Source organism: Asparagus officinalis, chromosome 7 (genome assembly GCF_001876935.1).
Source record: "Asparagus officinalis chromosome 7, Aspof.V1, whole genome shotgun sequence".
NCBI classification, from domain to species: domain Eukaryota; kingdom Viridiplantae; phylum Streptophyta; class Magnoliopsida; order Asparagales; family Asparagaceae; genus Asparagus; species Asparagus officinalis.
This window is the reverse complement of record NC_033800.1, coordinates 38,877,006-38,897,068: the sequence shown is the minus strand read 5'-3', so window position 1 is coordinate 38,897,068 and position 20,063 is coordinate 38,877,006.

Below are 20,063 nucleotides of genomic sequence, written 5' to 3'. Positions count from 1 at the left end.
TATTTAAAACTACTTTGTTTTTAAGTTTGATTTTGTACTCATTTTTATTTAATATTTGAATAAGGGTGGCAAGTCAGGAAATCCACCTGATGTGGCAAAATTGTTTCATGAAACTCGAAAGAAAGCTAATGAAACACTAGATACTAGGGATCAAGAAAAATATGTAAGTAGAATATGTGTTTAAGTTTGATAATGATGCATTATATAGTACTAACATATGAATTTAATTTTTATAGGATGAAATTGTTCAAGTCAAACAAGCAAACCCTTCACTTTCTGACATTGAGATAGTTGAGAAAATCTGGGGAAATCAATCTCATGGTCACATCACTGTATTTGGTGGTGGGACTATTTTGAAAGATTTGAGAGGACCGCTCCCTAGTCGATCTGATCTTGACGCACGGATTATAGAAGAAAAGAGAAAGAACCAGATGCTTCAACAACGCTTAGACGAGTAGGAGCAACAACAACAAAGGATGTCTGAGTTAGAGGCACAAGTGAAAGCTATGCAAGAACTTTTTTTAGACAATCACCTTCATTGACTCCTCAAACTCGAGAACATGTGCAGGATTAGGTAATTATTTTTTGTAAAATCTCTTATATATTTTTATGACTACTTGCACTAAAAATGTGATTTTTACTTAATAAGATAATATTTTCTTAATTGATATTTCTTAATTATGTGTTTTTTTAATTTTTCAGGCTATCCATGCAAGATTAGGAGGGGGGTAACTCGAGTCTTCTTTTGACGATGATTAGAGATGAAAGAATGTGTCTTCCCCAAACTTTTATTTTAATTTGTTTTTAGATAGTTTCATGTATTTTTCTTTAGAACCCCCAAACTTTTATTTTAATTTGTTTTTAGATAGTTTTATGTATTTTTCTTTAGAACAATTAGGATATTAACTCTTGTTATTAGTATTGAATATTTAAGGATGGTGGAATTTTATTTATTGATGTCATTAATGAATGGAATTTTTATTTTCCCTCTTATTCATTATTGGGTATTTTTAATATATTTTTTTGTGAATATTAGTGCCAGGTTGAGAATAATCTGATAGTTGCCTATGAATGAAAAAATTATTATTATTAAAGTATATTAGAAATTTGTAGTCTATAATGATGGTTTTAAAAATAGGATTTTGTTCATCAACGAGGGGAAAACACCATCATTGATGGGTTACTAATTACCCATTATGAGGACTTTTACGACGGTATCTAACCGTCATTAATTACTCTTTAACGATGGGAAAATATCCCGTAACTAATGGTAACGACGAGAAAATATCCCCGTTTAGTCTTCAACGATGGGAAAATATCCCCGTAACTAATGGTAACGACGGGAAAATATCCCGTCACTTATGGTAACGACGGTAAAATATCCCCGTTACTGCTAGTAACGATGGTGATAATTACCGTCGTAAATATTAACGACGGTAATATGTTCCGTCGTTATAGACTCTATAACGACGGGTAGTATATCCCTTCGTGCCCCTTTAGCGAAGAGGGCTTTAACGACGGGTGACGAAGGGATTTTTCCCCGTCGTTAGCATACAATAACAAAGGTTTTCAGCTCTTTAACGAAGGGAAATCCCTTCGTTAAATACGTAATTTCTTGTAGTGAACTCCCAATGTTGATTATGAAGGCTGTTGATTAGAGCTTTCATCAGTTATTATGAAGGCCGTCAGATTGTAACCTTCATCGATCTATGTGAAAGTCTTTAAATTGTAGCATTCTGAAAGACGTCAAATTATAACTTCTATCATTGGTGTTTGATGGGGATTAACCATCTACAGTGATTTTTAGACAACCTACAGAACCCATCCAGAGTTTTCGAAAGTTCACGGTTGACTGAGACGAATTTTCGGAATACTTTGGATCTCAACTCTGATCTTGGAGGTGTTGATTCCTTGTCATAAAGGAATCGTTCTCTGAACTCGCTTCGAATGCATATTATTTGAAGGGATTTTTCACGCAGGACCTGTATGAAAGTATGCGTCATAATCCTGCTTCTGGAATACGGGGGTAGACCCCTACGTTTTGAACTTGAGACGCGTGTCTCAACCTTGTGTTTTAAATTTAAAACCCGGGTGTGACCTCGGCGTTGTGGTTTTTACAATGCGGGTTTGACCTTGGTGTTTTGACTTGAGACGCAGAGGTGGCTTTCATGCATTTTTGATTAAGTCTTTGAGATTTGTCTTTAGCTCATATGTTTCAAGGCTCGGCTCACATCCATTAAGCGGATGGGCCTGCAAATATGCATAGGATTTTTGGTAAACCCTCAACCATCAACGGATTTGATGAACCTTTACTGACTATCATTTGAGTAGGGCTAGCATGTGAATTATTTGAATCCGTTTCACATGTAACGTTGTGCTAAGAAAATGAACACTCTTAGACTTGATGCTATGATTTTAAATACATAGACTTTTTTATTTTTACAGGAATGGACTACGTGGCAACGCGTGTTAGGCGTAGACTTATCTCTAATTAGGAATCGAGATAAAGTCCCTCATTATATAAGGCATGGATTATAGTGTTATTAATAACAACCTACCACGATGTTGAATACGTGGGCTTTGCCATTTTTACAGAAATGCGCTACCAGGCAACGCGTGTTAGGCGTAGATTTATCTCTAATTAGGGATCGAGATAAAATCCCCCATACGTATAAGGCATGGATTATTGTGTTATTAATAATAACCTATCACGATGTTGAATACGTGGGTTTTGCCATTTTTACTAGAATGCGCTACCCGGCAACGCGTGTTAGGCATAGACTTATCTCTAATTAGGGATCGAGATAAAGTCTCCCAATCATGAAAGACATGGATTTTGGTGCTACGATGTTGAATACGTAGGCTTTGTTACTATTTCTTCCCGTGTTATGTTTTTATTTGAAACACTGAAAGAAAGTTGAAAGTGCCAGAGGTATAGTATTAATCACTAGGATAATTCTAGAAAATTTTCATTTAGAGTGAAATTCAAAAATTTTCTTTATTATCACTAGGATAATTCTAGAAAATCTTTAATCCACTGAGGATTTTATAATTAAAACTTGCTATTCTTATTGAAAAAGGATTAACAAGTTCATTGGGGGTTTGACTGTTAGAGATGTGATGTTAACCTAACAGTATTTTATAGGCCTATCGCTCTATTAAAGAGAGTCGATAAATTGATTGTCAGAGGTGTTTTGTTAACGTGACGAGATTGTGGACCCATCGCTCTATTGAAGAGAGTCGATAAGTTAATTATCAAAGGTATTTTGTTAACATGACGTCATCAGAGGTGTAATTTTAACGTGATGAATGTGTTGCGATTGGAGCAACTTTATGGAGTTATCATCCTATTGAAGAGGATTGATAAGTGGATTGTTAGAGATATGATATTAACGTGATAGGAGTTTGTTGCAATATGAGCAACTTTGTGGATTTATCATCCTATTGAAGAGGATTGATAAGTGGATTTTGTCAGAGGTGTGATGTTAACGTGATAAGAATTTTGTTGCGATTGGAGCAACTTTTTGGACTTATCGCTCTATTAAAGAAATTCGATAAGTTGATTGTGTCGTCAGAGGTGTGATGTTAACTTGATGGGTTTATAGACCTATCGCTGTATTGGAGAGAGTTGATAAGTTGATTTTGTCAGAGGTGTGATATTAACATGATAAGAATGTGTTACGATTGAAGCAACTTTGTGAACTTATCATCCTATTGATGAGGATTGTTAAGTGGATTGTCAGAGGTATGATGTTAACGTGACATGAATTTGTATTTGTGATTTAAACAAGATTTTGAAGACTTATCGTCTTGCTGGGGAAGATTACGATTTGAGCAATTTTTGAGGAAGTATCATCCTATTGGAGATGATTGATAAGTTAATTGTCAGAGGTGTATTATTAACGTGACAAATTGGGAGTGATGCAAACTAAATTCATACTCCGTGGGGGTGATGATCGTCAGAAGTATAATGTTAATTCGATGATGTGAAATATTCGTTACTCTTAATCCAGTAGATTCTAAGTAACCAACCCTCGGTCTTGATTAAGACTTAGCGGGGGAAGAAAAAGAGGGGTAGACATGACATATCGCATTGTGGGCCACTATCCATCAAGTCGGAATAGAGGCCCATCACCTGGTAGGCTACTATCTGATGAGTTTGACTATCAGAGGTAACTGTTAACGTGATAGTTTTAGTAGACCCGTCATCCTACTGAAGAGGATTAGTGGGGGAATTTAGAGAAAATGGACTATCAGAGATGATCATTAACGTGATAGTTTTAGTGGACCCGCCATCCTACTTGAAGAGGATTGGTGGGGGAATTTGGGGGAAATGGACTATCAGAGGTGTATTGTTAACTTAATAGTTTTGGTAGATTTTGTGCTTGATAGATGTATTCTATTGAACATGATAACTCAAAAAATTTATTACTCATAATCCAATAAACTGTAAATAAACCAACCTCCAGTCTTGAACAANACATGACACATCATTTAGTGGGCCACTATCTAACGAGTTTGACTATTAGAGGTAACTGTTAACATGATAGTTGTTGGACCTGCCTTCCTACTGAAAAGGATTAGCTTCAATGGCCGTAGTATCTTTTTCTTCTGACTGTGAAGATTGGGCTTGGTCTGATTGCTCAGGTTGATCCTATCTACTTTGTTCTTCAGCTTTGATCCTGTCAATAATCTTTTGATCCTGTTTGCCTTGAGAGATTAGTTGTCTCCTGGAACAGTATTCTACAACCCTCATTTGTGCTAGAAGATCGGTCTGCAAGTTGTGTCAACAGGGTCTCCACTAAGGTAGACTGTGTCATACCTGACGAACATCGAAGAGCCATACTTCGGAACCTCTTGGCGAAGGATTTGACGGACTCACTCTTCTTCTGCTTAGTGGCGAGAAGGTTATGGATGGAGACTTCTGTATCTTCTTCAAAGAATCTTGACAGGAAGAGTTTCTCTAGATCTGCCTATTTTTGGATACATCCCGCAGGCAGTTTCCTGAACCATTCAAAGGCAACTCCTTTGAGGGTGCTAATAAATAATCGAGCCAGTATAGTATTGTTTGATATCACATTCTTAGTCTGTGACTTAAAATAATAGATATGTTGGTTCGGTGATCCCATGCCGTCAAAAGTTTGTAGCGTCGAGACCTCAAATTTTGGAGGATAATGTTGGCCTTCTTGTTTTGATGATATTTAACTAACAATTTACTTCTAATATTGTTTTGTCTAGTATTTGTGTTTTCGTATTTATTCTAGGCAAACAACATAGTTGGAGGATGGATGGAATAGAGCTTCAACGATCATATCCAAAGGAGGTTGGCGGAATGTCGGTGAAGCTTATGCAATTCAAGTTCAAGATCCAAGTTCAAGCTTCATCCGCAACGTGTACCAAGTCAAGCTTAATTGAAGATCAAGATCGGCTTGGGTAATTTAATTTAGGTTTTATATTATGTGTGTTAAGTACGTTAAGCTCAATATCTATACACACACATTTATTGGTTTCTTCGTATATATATATAGTTATATATATATATACATAAGTTTTGGTTTCTACGCATATATATAGTTATATATATTTATATACATGCATGGTTTTGAGTTTTCATGTTTATAAATATGAAATCACATATTTCATATTTACTATTGTGTTTTTGAAAACATTACATAGAATATGCAATTTTATGAAAATTTTGTATTCTTAGTTTTTGGACTTAACAATAATCATATACATATTTTATTAAGTCTATATAATCATTGTGCAAAGTTTCAAAACATGGTTTAGCCTAAATATCAAAATTCACATGTTTACATTTTCATGTTTTGGACTATTTTTGCAAAATGATGATTTTTCACAAATGGGAAATGCAATTTCGGAAATTCCTTTTGTAATATGTTCATTTACATGTTCATATACATTTCCTAAAGTTTCATTATTTTTGGACTTCATTTATTATTTTTAACATATTTTCAAAAGTCTCAAAATCTGTTTTAAAACCTGTTTTTCTGTAGTGTCAATTCGCGGTCGACCGCCATGGTCGACCGCCAAGAGTTCTGAACTCAGAACTATTTTTGCTGGCTCGGCGGTCCGACCCGTGGGCGGTTGACCGTCGCAGAGTCCCAGAGAGTTTCGCGGTCGACCGCCGCGGTCGCGCCGCTTGTCCATTAAGCATTTTTTCCTTGTTTCTGATTGCTCGCGGTCGATCGCCGCGGTCGATCGCCGCTCTGTCAGATCAGTCCCAACGGCTAGTTTCCAGAGCTGTTGCAGTGTGGTTTTTTGGTCTTCTTCTTGGCTTTGGGGTTTGTATAAATACCCCCTTTTACCTTCAGCTCTATATACAATAAGAGAATGTTTTAAAGAGTTTTAAAAAGAGTTTAAGCTTGTTTTAAGCTTGTTTAAGGGTTTGGTTTATGAAGAAAGTTTTACAAGAGCTTGAGGAGATTATCAATTATATTTTGGGCATTCAATCCATCTCTCTCTCTTGTCATCTAGAGAAGTTTTCCTAAACTCAACTTTAGCTTTTATTTATAATTATTTGTTGATTATCATTTTTATTAAAGCTAGTTTTATATTAAGTTTAGATTTGATTTATCTCATTGTTACACACACCCACTTGAGCTTATTGTATTTGCATTCATAATATATTTGGGGTTGTGAGAGTTGTAACTTTGAGTGTGAGCTTTCATTGTGTTCTCATCCATAGTAGAGAACAAACATTTATTGAGTCATATTGTGAGATTCACTTTGTAATACACTTGTACACCGAGAGGAGTGTGTGGTGAGAGTCGGGGATTGTCCCAAGAGGAGTGGCGTCAGTTGACGAGCCTAGGGAGAGGTTGTAACCGAGCACTTGAGGGAGACACGGCTAGGTCCAACACTTAGTGGGTGTAGAGTGGGATTACAATAGTGTGTTGATTGTAAAGTTTTCGATTAGCTAGAAAACCGAGTGTGAGGTGTAAACGTTATTCGGGTGAACGTAGAAAACCCGGTTGTGATAGTGGATTTCTCTCCGAGAGTGGGGAGCGGAGACGTAGGACGGAAGGTCCGAACTCCGTGATCATATTGCTTGTTTGAGTTTGTCATTGGCGTATTTGCTTTTGCATTTATCTTATATCGCTAATTATGCATTGCTCATTTTATTTCATCCACTATCTTGTTTATGTTTATTTCACCCTTGTGTTAGTTTATATATCCTTGCATATATTTATAATCATATAGTATACCTCTTTGCTAGGATATATCACCTTGTGTATATTGCATATTCTTGCACTTAACTCTTTGTATATCTATCATGTAAGAATATATTTGTTAATTAGTTTTAATTAGCATAAAATCAGATTAGATTAGCATAAGACCCTAATCACCCCCCTCTAGGGTCTAACAGATAAGAGGCTACATCCCATTCGGCAGGATAGGAAATGGCAACTCTTTCGTCTTGGAGCTCGCTTCTATTAACAATGACATTGAGACGTGCTTCCAATTCTTTTATTTTAGCCGATTGAGGATTCTGCTTATTCTCGGCTTCTTTCTCTTCCTCAGATGAAGAGACTATATGATGAGGTTCTTGATCAGAGGTCTCATTCACTTTTTGTTTCGCCTTCGATATGGACGATCCTCCTTTCCAAGAGGATTCCTGCCGAGGTTGCGACTCAGCTTTCTGCAAATTGGCTCTATTAGCAATGATCTAAGTCATCATATCCCGAAGTTAATTAATGGTTTCCTGTTGTGCTTGGAGTATGTCCTCGTGCTTAGCAACCCTCTTTGAGAGATCTTTAGAATTTTCTGCCATGTGGGCGAAGCTCTCATGTCCAAAGAAACAGCTTGATGATTGGGACTCCGCAATGGCTGAGTGTTCATCATCGGAATTGGTTCCTCTGGCTAACCTCCGATAGTTAACAGAGGGAATGGCTCCTGTTCGCGTCCGAGTGCGTTAGTAGATTCCTTCAAACTCGTTAGCGATTTCTCTGACGCTTGGAGAACGATCCGTCTCTGACTTATCAGAACTAGGGACTGACGACTTCCATTTACCAATCATATTGATCGTGACTCTAGGATACTCGATCTCTGAAGACTTCTTCTTGTAATGACGTCATCGCTTGCTTGATCGAGCAACGCTAGTCAATCGATCGAGCAGTCATCGCTTAGGCACAGATGCGCAACAGTGGCATTTTGAGAGGACTGTACAAATAAGCCGCTCACATTGACATGAATGAGCTGTTTGTTGCGTAGGTCTTCCTCTCGACAGTAATTCTCGCAAGTTGGAGATTTGGGATGAATCTCTCACAAAGCGTGAGGACGGAGATAGAACCTCCTGCCTATTAATGGGTGTGACTAGTTCTTGTTTAGCATGGATCTTGAATCCACGTTGATCTTTTTGAACACGACGAATCGTATCGCATTCTGAAGAAGGAACACGAGGGTCGTGTTTAGCTTGATTAACGCTAGACCGAAGTCTATGTTTTGCTGGTGAAACGCAGTCTTGCAGTCCGCGTTTTGGTTCTGAATTGCATTCCTAAGGGTTGCGTTCAGTTTATGGAACACACTCCTGAGAGTTGCATCTTGAAATTGAAACACGTTCATGAGAACTGCATTTAGGTGTTAAAACGCATCCCGAAGGACAACGTTTTGTTTCTGAAATGTGCCCTTGAGGGCTACGTTTTAAGCTGATTTTGCGTGGCTCATACTTAGGCTCGTCAACATGATTTCTGTGTTCTAAAGTAGAAATGCAAAGTTCGTGTTGAGGCTCACAAACGCATAGCTCGCGTTGATTAGAGGATCACCTCTCTCGGAGTTGTGCCCGTTGTCGGGATCTTCTCCTTCATTGAGCGGCATTCTCCTTAGCTTGTTTTAAGGCTTTTGCAACAATGTCATCGGCGTTGATGGAGTTGGTCGTCGCGATGGGCCTTTTGTGACCCGATACCCATCACTTTGGCTCGGGTGCAGAACCTTCAGCTCAGTGGACGAGTTTCGCCGAAGCTAAGTCTTCTCCTTTAGAGAGGGGACTGTATGAACAGTGCAACCCCCAGGGGAGACAGTTCTTTGATGAGTTGACCACAACTGGAACTTTAGTTTCCGTAGAGACTTTGCGAATCTTACGCGTAGCCTTGGAGCTAAGGGATACGGAGGAGAGGGCTTCCTCAAACTTGGCTTGGTCGAACTCGATGATCATAGTTTCAACGGTCGTTCTAGCTAGATTGATTTCGAATTGCGCCACCACTTCTTCATCGGTAAAAAAGCTAGTCCCCAGCGGAGTCACTATCTTTTGTTTGTTAAAAAATTTGCAATGAGAAAATGAAAGAATTAAATATTTATTCCCTCTAACTGATTTAGAGAAAAAGTGTTTACAACTCTCTCAACCTCAAATACAATTTGAATTTTTTGATTACAAAAGAGAAGAAGATCGATGGAGATTCTTCCCTTTGTTTAAGTATGAGTTCTTCACGGTGGCGATGGAGTACCTCCCTTGAATGCTCGCATTGAGTTTTCTCTCTGTTGATGATCCGACGTTTTGCTTCACTGAAATGGTATTTTTTCCTCATGATTTGATGCTGTGGAGAACTTGCAAAGCAAGTTCTAAAACTCTGAATGAGTTGAGAAGAACTTGTAGTGTAAGTTTGAAACTCTTAACGAGTTAGGGAACTCTGAGTGAGTTTAGAAGAACTTGCAGAGCAAGTTTTGAACTCTGAACGAGTTGAGAAGAACTCTTAGAAAGAGTTCACAAGCCAAGTCGAGTAATCTCAAAGACTTCAATAAAAGCCTTCCAAGATGATCCATGAGTGTAGGCATAAAAAATTGCCTATAGGTTCTCGCATACAGCTCGAGATGAAGAAAAGACGATGAATGTTACTATCCGAGTCAAAAAGGATTATCTGAGTCAAAGAGGATCATCTGATATTATAGAGAAGCCAAAAAGCACATGAAGTAAGTCGGCGAAGCGTACAAGTCTGTGAAACACGCTAAACGATAAAGGAACAACTCAACCGGATGTTGTGCTTTACCCACAAAAGGGTGAAGTACCATGTGTGTCTCATCTACTCCATGAGTGTCTTATCTATGGGAGGTTGTAGGGATCTTCGTAAGATTTCCAACGCATCTTGGATCACCTCATTCTGAGATAGGACGAGGAAGTTAGAGCCAAGATAACCGAGATAACACAAACTGTCTCGGAAGTGCGAGACAGTCGTAGCTGTCTCGGAATGCGAGACAGTCATGACTGTCTCACACCAAATCTGAAGAAGCTTAAAAGACAAAAGTTGTAGATCTCTTCATCAGTTTTCTAACTCATCTTGGATCATCTCATTCCGAGATCGAACGAGGGAGTTAGAGCCAAAATACCCAAGATAACACAAACTGTCTCGGAAGTGCGAGATAGTCACAACTGTCTCGGAATGCGAGACAGTCATGACTGTCTCACACCAAATATGAAAAATGTCAAAAGACAAAAATTGTATATCTCTTCATCATATTTCCAACGCATCTTGGATCATCTCATTCTGATATCGGACGAGGGAGTTAGAGCCAAAATACCCGAGATAACACAAATTGTCTCGGAAGTGCGAGACAGTCACAACTGTCTCAGAATGCGAGACAGTCATGACTGTCTCGCACCAAATCTGAAGAAGATAAAAAGATAAAAGTTGTAGATATCTTTATCATCTTTCCAACGCATCTTGGATCATCTCATTCTGAGATCGGACGAGGGAGTTCGAGCTAAAATACCCAAGACAACACAAACTATCTCGGAAGTGCGAGACAGTCACAACTGTCTCGGAATACGAGACAGTCATGACTGTCTCGTACCAAATCTGAAAAAGGTCAAAAGATAAAAGTTGTAGATCTCTTCATCAGATTTCTAACGCATCTTAGATCATCTCATTATGATATCGGACGAGGGAGTTAGAGCCAAAATACCCGAGACAGTACAAACTATCTCGGAAGTGCGAGACACACAACCCTGTCTCGGCCATAGAGTTGGTTACAATACGTTTTTTGATGGTTTTTTGGCTTCATAACTACTTGAGATCAACCATAAACGTGGGGAGATGGTTAGAAACTAAAAATAGGCCACTAACCTCATAAAAAGATGGTATTTAAGTAGTGGGACGGCGGCTACAAAAAGGGGATCGAGCAAATTGGAGCAGATCTGAGGATAGAGAGCAAAAAAGGTTTGGGAGAATTTCAAGAGTTCATCTCCTTCCAACAATTAGGAGGTTCCTTAAGATCTAAGCTTTGACTTGATCTTAAGAAGAGTGATCGTCTTACTTTGATAAGATATTCACTTCAAATTCTTACTTCGATAAACGAAGGAAGAATCTTTAAACCCCTCACAATCTGTGATTTGGTGGTCCACGAGTCAAAGCACTCCCGGCACAGGCAAAGTCCCACAAAACAGGAGTCGATAAACGATTTCTGTGTTATTTTCTAAGAGAGTTGTAATTTGCTTATTTTTCATTATAATTCTCTATAAACAATTTAAGTTTTAATGGAATCAACAATGGAAACAACTTTCGACGAAAACAAACTGACGACCACAGTGGGAGCCAACGGTCTCGCTGCCGAGATCGTCGTGTCGCAGCCAATCATCAAGATCCTGGTTGAATCAACGGTCGAGTACGAGTTCGACCAAGCGAAGTTTGAGGAGTATTTGTCATCCTCATCTGTAAAGTCTTTCTCACCTCGCAAATGCAGGAAGATTTTATCTTCGTTGAAGTTGTCAAAGGCTACGGATGAAGACTCCCATCCGATTGTTGCTGAGGATTTTACTCACAACACCTCTGCTCACAATGACTCTTCTCTAATTAAGGAGTCATGGAATCAAAGCCTACCAGCACTGACAAAAAGGGCTCGTCAGAGACAACGTCAGCGCCGCGCTCGCCAAATAGCTAAGGCCTTGAAACAAACCAATGGGGTTCGTTATTACGCGGAACTAGAGTCGAGGAAGCATCAAGTGGTCCAGTCGTCCCAACAACAAACCACTAACATCTCTGCACAACTCACGATGGAGGAATGGACTCTTGTCAAAAGAACTCGTTCGACTCTCAAAGAACATATACAAAAGCGTTGTGCAAACGCTGCTCATACCCGTGCTCTCTTACAACAAAGTCGAGAAAGGAAGAAGGAAACGATGGCCAAAGGACCACCAAAACTCTACAAAGTTTGGATTCCAAAGTCTGGAGTTGTGCAAAATCAGCATTCAGAGCCCGTTAAGACTCCACACTCGCAAGAGGGTGGTTCTAAACGTGTGACTCTTCACATAACCTTGGATCGCTCAAAGGCAACAATAAGTTATCATGAAAATGCCAATAAGGCTTTACACCCACAGAAGAAGACGTGTTCACCAAAAGATATCGTTATACCTGGGAGGTCATACCAACAGACGATAGGATTTTCCGGCAATAATACCGATGAATCGTACTATCAAGCTGTGGGTGTGAATAAATTTCGAAAGAGAATTATTCGAGAAAAAAGCTCTCATTGTTCCTGTGCGCGACTCATTAGAGCAACATTGTCGGAATATGACTACTCCAAACGAGAAGCCATCCCGCAAAAAGTCTCAGTGTTCCAGAGGCTTTTTACCGAAATATCAAAGCCCAAGCCAAGACATTTACGCAAGAAGCTTGCTGTTCAAGAGGATGAATTCCCTGAAGTCACCATCAACATGGCTGATAAAGGAAAATCTAAATGGCATTCAAATGAATCAAATCCCGACTATTCCCCGGGAGGAAAAGTCAATTCAAGAATTGCTCAACGGATATCTCGACTCCGGTTAGGAGCCATCAGACATAGGGAGTACAAGAGAATGCATGAAGGAATGTCTTCGGAGGATGAACTCTCGGACACCTGTTCTGCTATCGCTTCTGATGATACAATGTCTAGTACGGGACAAACCAAAGAAGTGTTCACAATCACTTCTGATCAGTTTGCTCAAATGCTCCAAGAAGCTCTAGCCAAGCAACGTGAAGAAATTAGAGTTGAGATGAAGACAGAGATGGAGTTGGCTATCCAATAAATAAGAGAATTGCTAGCTCAATGACCTCAATCTCCTGAGTCCAGTCAGCGAGCTGAATCCAGCCGCCACACTCAGAATGTTGTAGATGACAGTGATCCAGAAGTGGATGAAGTTATTATGGCTGATACACCTCCTAATAACAATAACACTGGGGATGGTTCAACGGATCCTCCCAACAACGATATTGGAGGTAGTTCAATTGCACCTCTTAATAACACTAGGGGTGACCCAATTATTTCTCCTCAATATTGTTGGCCTTCTTATTTTGATGATGATTTATAAACAATTTACATCTAATATTGTTTGTCTAGTGTTTGTGTTTTATATTGATTCTAGGCAAACAATAAGTTGGAGGATGGATGGAATTGCGCTTCAACGATGATATCCAAAGGAGGTTGGCAGAATGTCGGGTTGGAGCCTATACAATTCAAGTTAAAGATCAAGTTCAAGCTTCATCCGCAAGTGTACCAAGTCAAACTTATTGAAGATCAAGATTGCTTGGGTAATGTAGTTTTAGATTTTATATTATGTGTGTTATATACTCTAAGCTCAATATCTATACACACACATTTATTGGTTTCTTCATATATATATATATAGTTATATATATATATACATAAGTTTTGGTTTCTATACATATATATAGTTATATATATACATACATAGTTTTTGAGTTTTCATGTTTATAATATGAAATCATGTTTTAGTGTATTATATGTGTATTTTGATAAAATACTATATTCATTATTTATAGACTTCATAACAATAGTTTACATCTTCTATTAAGTCTATAAAATCATTTTGTATTGTTTCAAAACATGGTTTAGCTAAAATGTCAAAACTCATGTGTTTATATTTTCGTGTTTTGGACCTCCTTGCAAAATGATGATATTTTACATTTGGGAAGTCCTTTCTGAAAACCAGTCACTGTAGCATGTTTATTATCATGTCTACAATCATTCCCCAAAGTTTTACATTTTTTGAAATTTATTTGATATTTTTAAACAGTGTTTTAAAATCAGATAAAGAGGAGTGGCGTCGGTTGACGTGCCTAGGGAGAGGTTGTAACCGAGCACTTGAGGGAGACACGGCTAGGTCCAACACTTAGTGGGTGTAGAGTGTGATTGCAAGAGTGTGAGTTGTAGAGTTTTCGGTTAGCTAGAAAACCGAGTGTGTAGAAGAGGGTGAACGTAGAAAACCCGGTTGTGTTAGTGGATTTCTCCCCGGGAGTGGGGAGCGGAGACGTAGGACGGAAGGTCCGAACTCCGTGATCATATTGCTTGTTTGAGTTTGGCTTAGCACACTTATATTTGTTCATCTTTATAGCCTTTCTCTCATTGTTTATTTCATCCACTATATCATTTGTTTATGTTACCCTTGTGTTTGCATATCCTTGCATATATCATATAGTATACCTCTTTGCTAGGATATATCACCTTGTGTATATTGCATATTCTTGCACATAACTCTTTGTATATCTATCTTGCAAGAATATATTTGTTAATTAGTTTTAATTGGCATTTAATCGGATTAGATTAGCATAAGACCCTAATCACCCCCCCTCTAGGGTCTAACAATTGGTATCAGAGCTTGGTGCTCTTTGATTTAAGGTCTAACCACCTTGAGTTAAAGATCCAAGTTATCTTATTTGTGCTAATCTAGTTATGATTGCATTTGTCTTGCTTGCATATGTTCATATATATATCTTGAATATGAATGTATTTTGTTTAGGCTATAAATCCAATGTTGCTCCTAAATTCATTAATTTTCCCTATGCACAATGGGCTTCTAGATTTAAACTATTTGTTGAATCTAGAAATATTGACTTATGGAAAATTATTGATTGTGCTTATATTGTGCCCACATTGGAGAAATCTAAGTGGAGCAATCATGATAATAAAATGTTTAATATGAACAAGCTTTTGTTAGAATATTTGCTTAATGCCTTTGACTCATCATTTTCTAACAAATTTGTTCATTTTGATAGTGCTTACAATTTATGGAAATTCATAGAAGCACATCAAGGCAACTTGGAGGAAATCCGACGTAGTTTGGAGGATTGTTCTTCAAGTGAGTGTGGAGCATCATCATGCACACGGCCACTAGGCGATAGCCCTAGTGTGGTAAGCGATTCGGAATCCGATAGTGATATATCCATCAATGAACTCGCTTGTGCATATGATAGATTATCTCATGCCTATACAAAATTGCAAAACAATTTTATTGATCTTAAAAGCAAGCATATTAGTTTAAAATCCGATCATGAGTCGCTAGCTTCCAAACTTGATATTGTTGTTAAAGAGAATGCTATTTTAAAAGAAAACAATGAGTTATTAAGTTTGGAAAATAATAACATGTCTTCATCTATTGCTAGCTTAACTCATGCTAATAATAATGCCATGATAGAAGTAGAAACTATTAGAAATAAGTTTAATTCTTTTAGAAATGATCATGTTTCATCTACTTCTATTTCCAATGCTTGTATGCATAATGATGAATTGAATCTTGTGAAAAACCGAATATCATCTTTAGATTCAACCCTTAAAACATGCATTGTAGATAATAAGAAACTTATGGACTTGGGTGCAAAGTCTAGTACTACAACTTCTAAACCCGTACACTTTGCACACTTGTATAGTAAAACTTATAAATGCTCCATTTGTGGTCGAAAAGGCCATTTAGCTAAGTTTTGCTATGATGCACAAAAACATAAGAATATTAATTCTTCTTGTGCATCTCATAAGGCTTCTTCTTCATCACATGTACACACACATGCACCCATTGTTCATCATAAGCATGCTAATGTGTATCATTGTGATTTTTGTGGTAGAGTTGGTCACTTAGCCAAGTTTTGTTTTGATTTGCGAAAAGTTTCTAAATCGCAAAATATTTCAAGTAGACCAACATTATTTCAAAATGTTTCTCATTTGCAAAATAATCTTAAAAGACCATCTTTATTTGCAAATGTTCCTCGTGCACATCCACATGGTCAACATAACCAAATGCATCCTCTTCATTGCACTTATTGCAATCGAATGGGTCATTTGCATAATTATTGCTATGACCGGACCCGTGCACTAAATGCGCCCAAATGGGTTCATAACCCTAGGGCTTTGAGCTTGAATGATAGGGGTCATGTCCCTAAATCTTTTGGTACCAAGAATACTTGGGTACCAAAACAAATTTGAATTTAAACCAAGAATTTTAGTATTTTTCTTTTTCTTTTCTTGGTTTTTGAAAAATGTATTTTAAACTTTTATGAAAACAATTCCTTTTATTGGTCAAATTCTTTTGTTTTCATAATTCCTAGTTTTGATTTTGATGAGAGGTTTGTAATTATATAACCCTCTGGGTTTATTGGGTGTTTATTCCCAAATCATGTTTACCGGATGCTAGAATGATTATATGGGTTAGAACAAGCTTTAGAGCTTGATATATTGTTGCCTCTCTTGAAATTCTTTTATCAAAGATTTTGTTTTGAATTATTGTTTTGAATTCATTATATTTCACTTATATGATGATATTTATGTGTTTGTGCTAATGGATCATCTATTCGTGCTTTATAATGTATTCTATGAGTGGTTTGATCAAGTTATGTAAAGAAAATTTTTCTTTATTGATCAAACATTGTTTTTGAATATAAACTTTGATTTATGATTTCTTTTGGTTGAATTGTTTTCATTTGAAAACTTTTTGCATGATTCTCATGTTCCTCTTCTTTTGATTTCATAAATCTATTCTTTTATATGGTTTTTATATTTTTTGTGTTAATGAGACACTATTTTCATATTGACATATTTATATGTGTTCTCATTATCTTCATGTATGTGAGTAAATTTTTAGCATATTCATGTATGCTTGCTCACATATGTTTTTGCCATGATCTTCATTGCTTATATTCTATATGGCTTTTTGATAGGGGGAGCAATCCCTATACTTGTTTGATACTCACCTATGCTTATTGGTAGGGGGAGCTTTCGCTCTCTTATTCTTTTTGTCCCCTTTTTGATGTTGTCAAAGGGGGAGAAATATTGTGAGTATATTCTTTCTTGCTTATATGCATGATATATCTTGTATATTCATTTCCCTTCATGCATATATCTTTTTTTTGTAAATTGTTTGTCATCATCAAAAAGGGGGAGATTGTTGGCCTTCTTGTTTTGATGATGTTTAACAAACAATTTATTACTAATGTTGTTTGTCTAGTGTTTGTGCATTCCTATGTTTTGTAGACAAACAACGTAGTTGGAGGATGGATGGATTGCGCCATAACGACGATATCAAATGGAGGTTGGCGGAATTGTGGAGTGAAGCAACATACAATTCAAGTTAAAGATCAAGTTCAAGCTTCATCCGCAAAGTGTACCAAGTCAAGCTTATTGAAGATCAAGATCGGCTTGGGTAATCTAGTTTAGGTTTTATATTATGTGTGTTAAGTACCTTAAGCTCAATATCATATACACACACGTATTTGGTTTCTATGTATATATATAGTTATATATATACATGCATGGTTTTGGGTTTTTCATGTTTTGAATACTTTTGCAAAATAATGAGATTTCACAATTGGGAAATGCAAATTAGAAAATTCTTTTTGTAACATGTTCAAAATATCATTTGCAAACATTTCTCAAAGTTTCATCAAGTTTGGAATTGATTTGTTATGTTTAAAGGAATTTACAAATTCACGTTTTCGTTCGTGCACATGTTCGTGCATGTTTTACAAAACTGATGGGTTTTCACAAATGAGAAGTGATATTTGAAAAATTCTTTCTCTGACATGTTTATCTACATGTTTAGAAACTTTTCTCCAATTTTTACTATTTTTGGAGTTGATTTACTGTGCCTACTTGATTTTACAAAATCGTGTATCACAGCAGATTTTCAGAAACTGTATTTCTGTGTTAAAACATTTATTTCTCTCAACTGGAAAATTATTTTTCAGAAATTCTTTCTCTAATATGTTTGTATACATGTCTAGAACATTTCCTCAAAATTTTATAATTTTTGGAGCTGTTTTACTATTTTTAACCGATTTTATAAAATCGGATATACCTGCTTCAGTACCGTCGGTCGACCGAAATTTCCGCCGGTCGACCGAAATTTACCATCGGTCGACCGAAATTTCCACCCGGTCGACCGAAGACTCTCTGGACATCTCCTGCGACTCTGACCTTGTTTCCGGTCGACCGCGTTTTTCATCGGTCGACCGCTGGAGTCCCAACGGCTCTTTTTAGAGCCGTTGAAGATGGTTTTTTGGTCTTTTGACTTGGGATTTTTGGCTGAGTTTTGAGAGGGTATAAATACCCATTGCTGATCTCTTTTCAAACTATCTAAGAAGTTTTTAAACAAGTTTTAAACAAGGGTTTAAGTGTGTTTAAGGGTTTGTTTTTGTTTGTGAAGAAGTTTTCACAAGTGGAGGAGATCATCTTCTTGTTTGGGCTCCAATCTCCATCTCTCCATCTTGTCTTCCATTGAGAAGTTTTCTAAACTCTACTCTAGCTTTCATTTGTTATTTGTTAATTATCAATTCTATTAAAGCTAGTTTTATATTGAGTTTAGATTTGATTTCACTCATTGTTACACACACCCACTTTGAGCTTATTGTATTTGCATTCATAATATATTAGGGTTGTGAGAGTTGTAGCATTGAGTGTGAGCTTTTATTGTGTTCTCATCCAATTAGAGAACAATTTTATATTTGTTACATTGTGAGATTGTTAGGTTTTCGGTGAGCTAGAAACCGAGTGTGGTGTGAAAGTTTTCGGTGAACTAGAAAACCAATTGTGAGGAGTGACGTTGATCGGTGAGCGTTGAAAACCGATACTGTGAGGTGTAAACGTTGTTCGGGTGAACGTAGAAAACCCGGTTGTGATAGTGGAATTCTCCCCGGGAGTGGGGAGCGGAGACGTAGGACGGAAGGTCCGAACTCCGTGATCATATCGTGTGTTTGTGATTGCATTGGCGTTCTTATTCTTGTTTTCATATCTTATATCGCCTTTGTGTATTGCTCATCATATTACCCTATCACTTGTGTAGATTGTTTATTTTACCCTTGTGTTGTTTATATATCCTTGCATATATACATATTCATCACATAGGATATATCTCTTCATTGTTTACATTGCTTATCCTAGCTCACATATCTTGTTGTATTTCATACTTGCTAGGATAACTTGTTAATAAGTTTTAATTGGCATTTAATCGGATTAGATTAGCATAAGACCCTAATCACCCCCCCTCTAGGGTCTAACAAATATCACTCAAAAAGAGATGAAGATGAGGACAAGAAAATGCAAGACCTTGAAAACAAAGTTAATGCTTTGATGTCCTCTCAGAAAGTAAAGAAGACGGGTATTCCGTGTCCCTATCCAAGAGAATATGATTCAATATCGTACCCGGTAAAATTCAATCTGATTAACTTCACACCATTTGACAGGGAGGGCTCGCCTACTCAGCACTTGATTTATTTCAAGTCTCACTTAGGGGTGATATCTGGAAACGAGGCTTTGATGGTCCGGTCATTCGTCGGCACCCTTCGTGGGCCCGCCTTCGATTGGTACCGACGTCTCAAGCTAAGGAGCATTAATTGCTGGGATGACATGAAAAGTTTGTTCCTCAGCAATTTCTTCGATGATGACACCAAAGTGTCAATCAGAACTCTTCTGGATGAGAAACAAATAGACGGAGAGTCAGTTGATAATTTTGTCAAGCGCTTTCATAATAAGGCTATGAATTGCAGAGATCATGTCATAGAGGAATTCATCCTGCAAACATGCCATAATAATCTCTCCATCGATGTCCTAGAAGCCCTGGAAGTTATACCATCCAAAACTTGGAAGGATTTAAAAATACACGGTGAACAAGCTGAACACTTTCTTAAAAGAAAGAAAGTTGAGAGAAGCCAACCGACAACATCCGCAATCATTGTGAGCACGAATCTCGATCAGAAGTTCCAAAAGGAGTATTCTTTCGAAGATGATGAAGCTCCAACCATCTTGAAATACCTCCTCGCCAATGACAAAATCGAACTGCCACCTATTAAAGA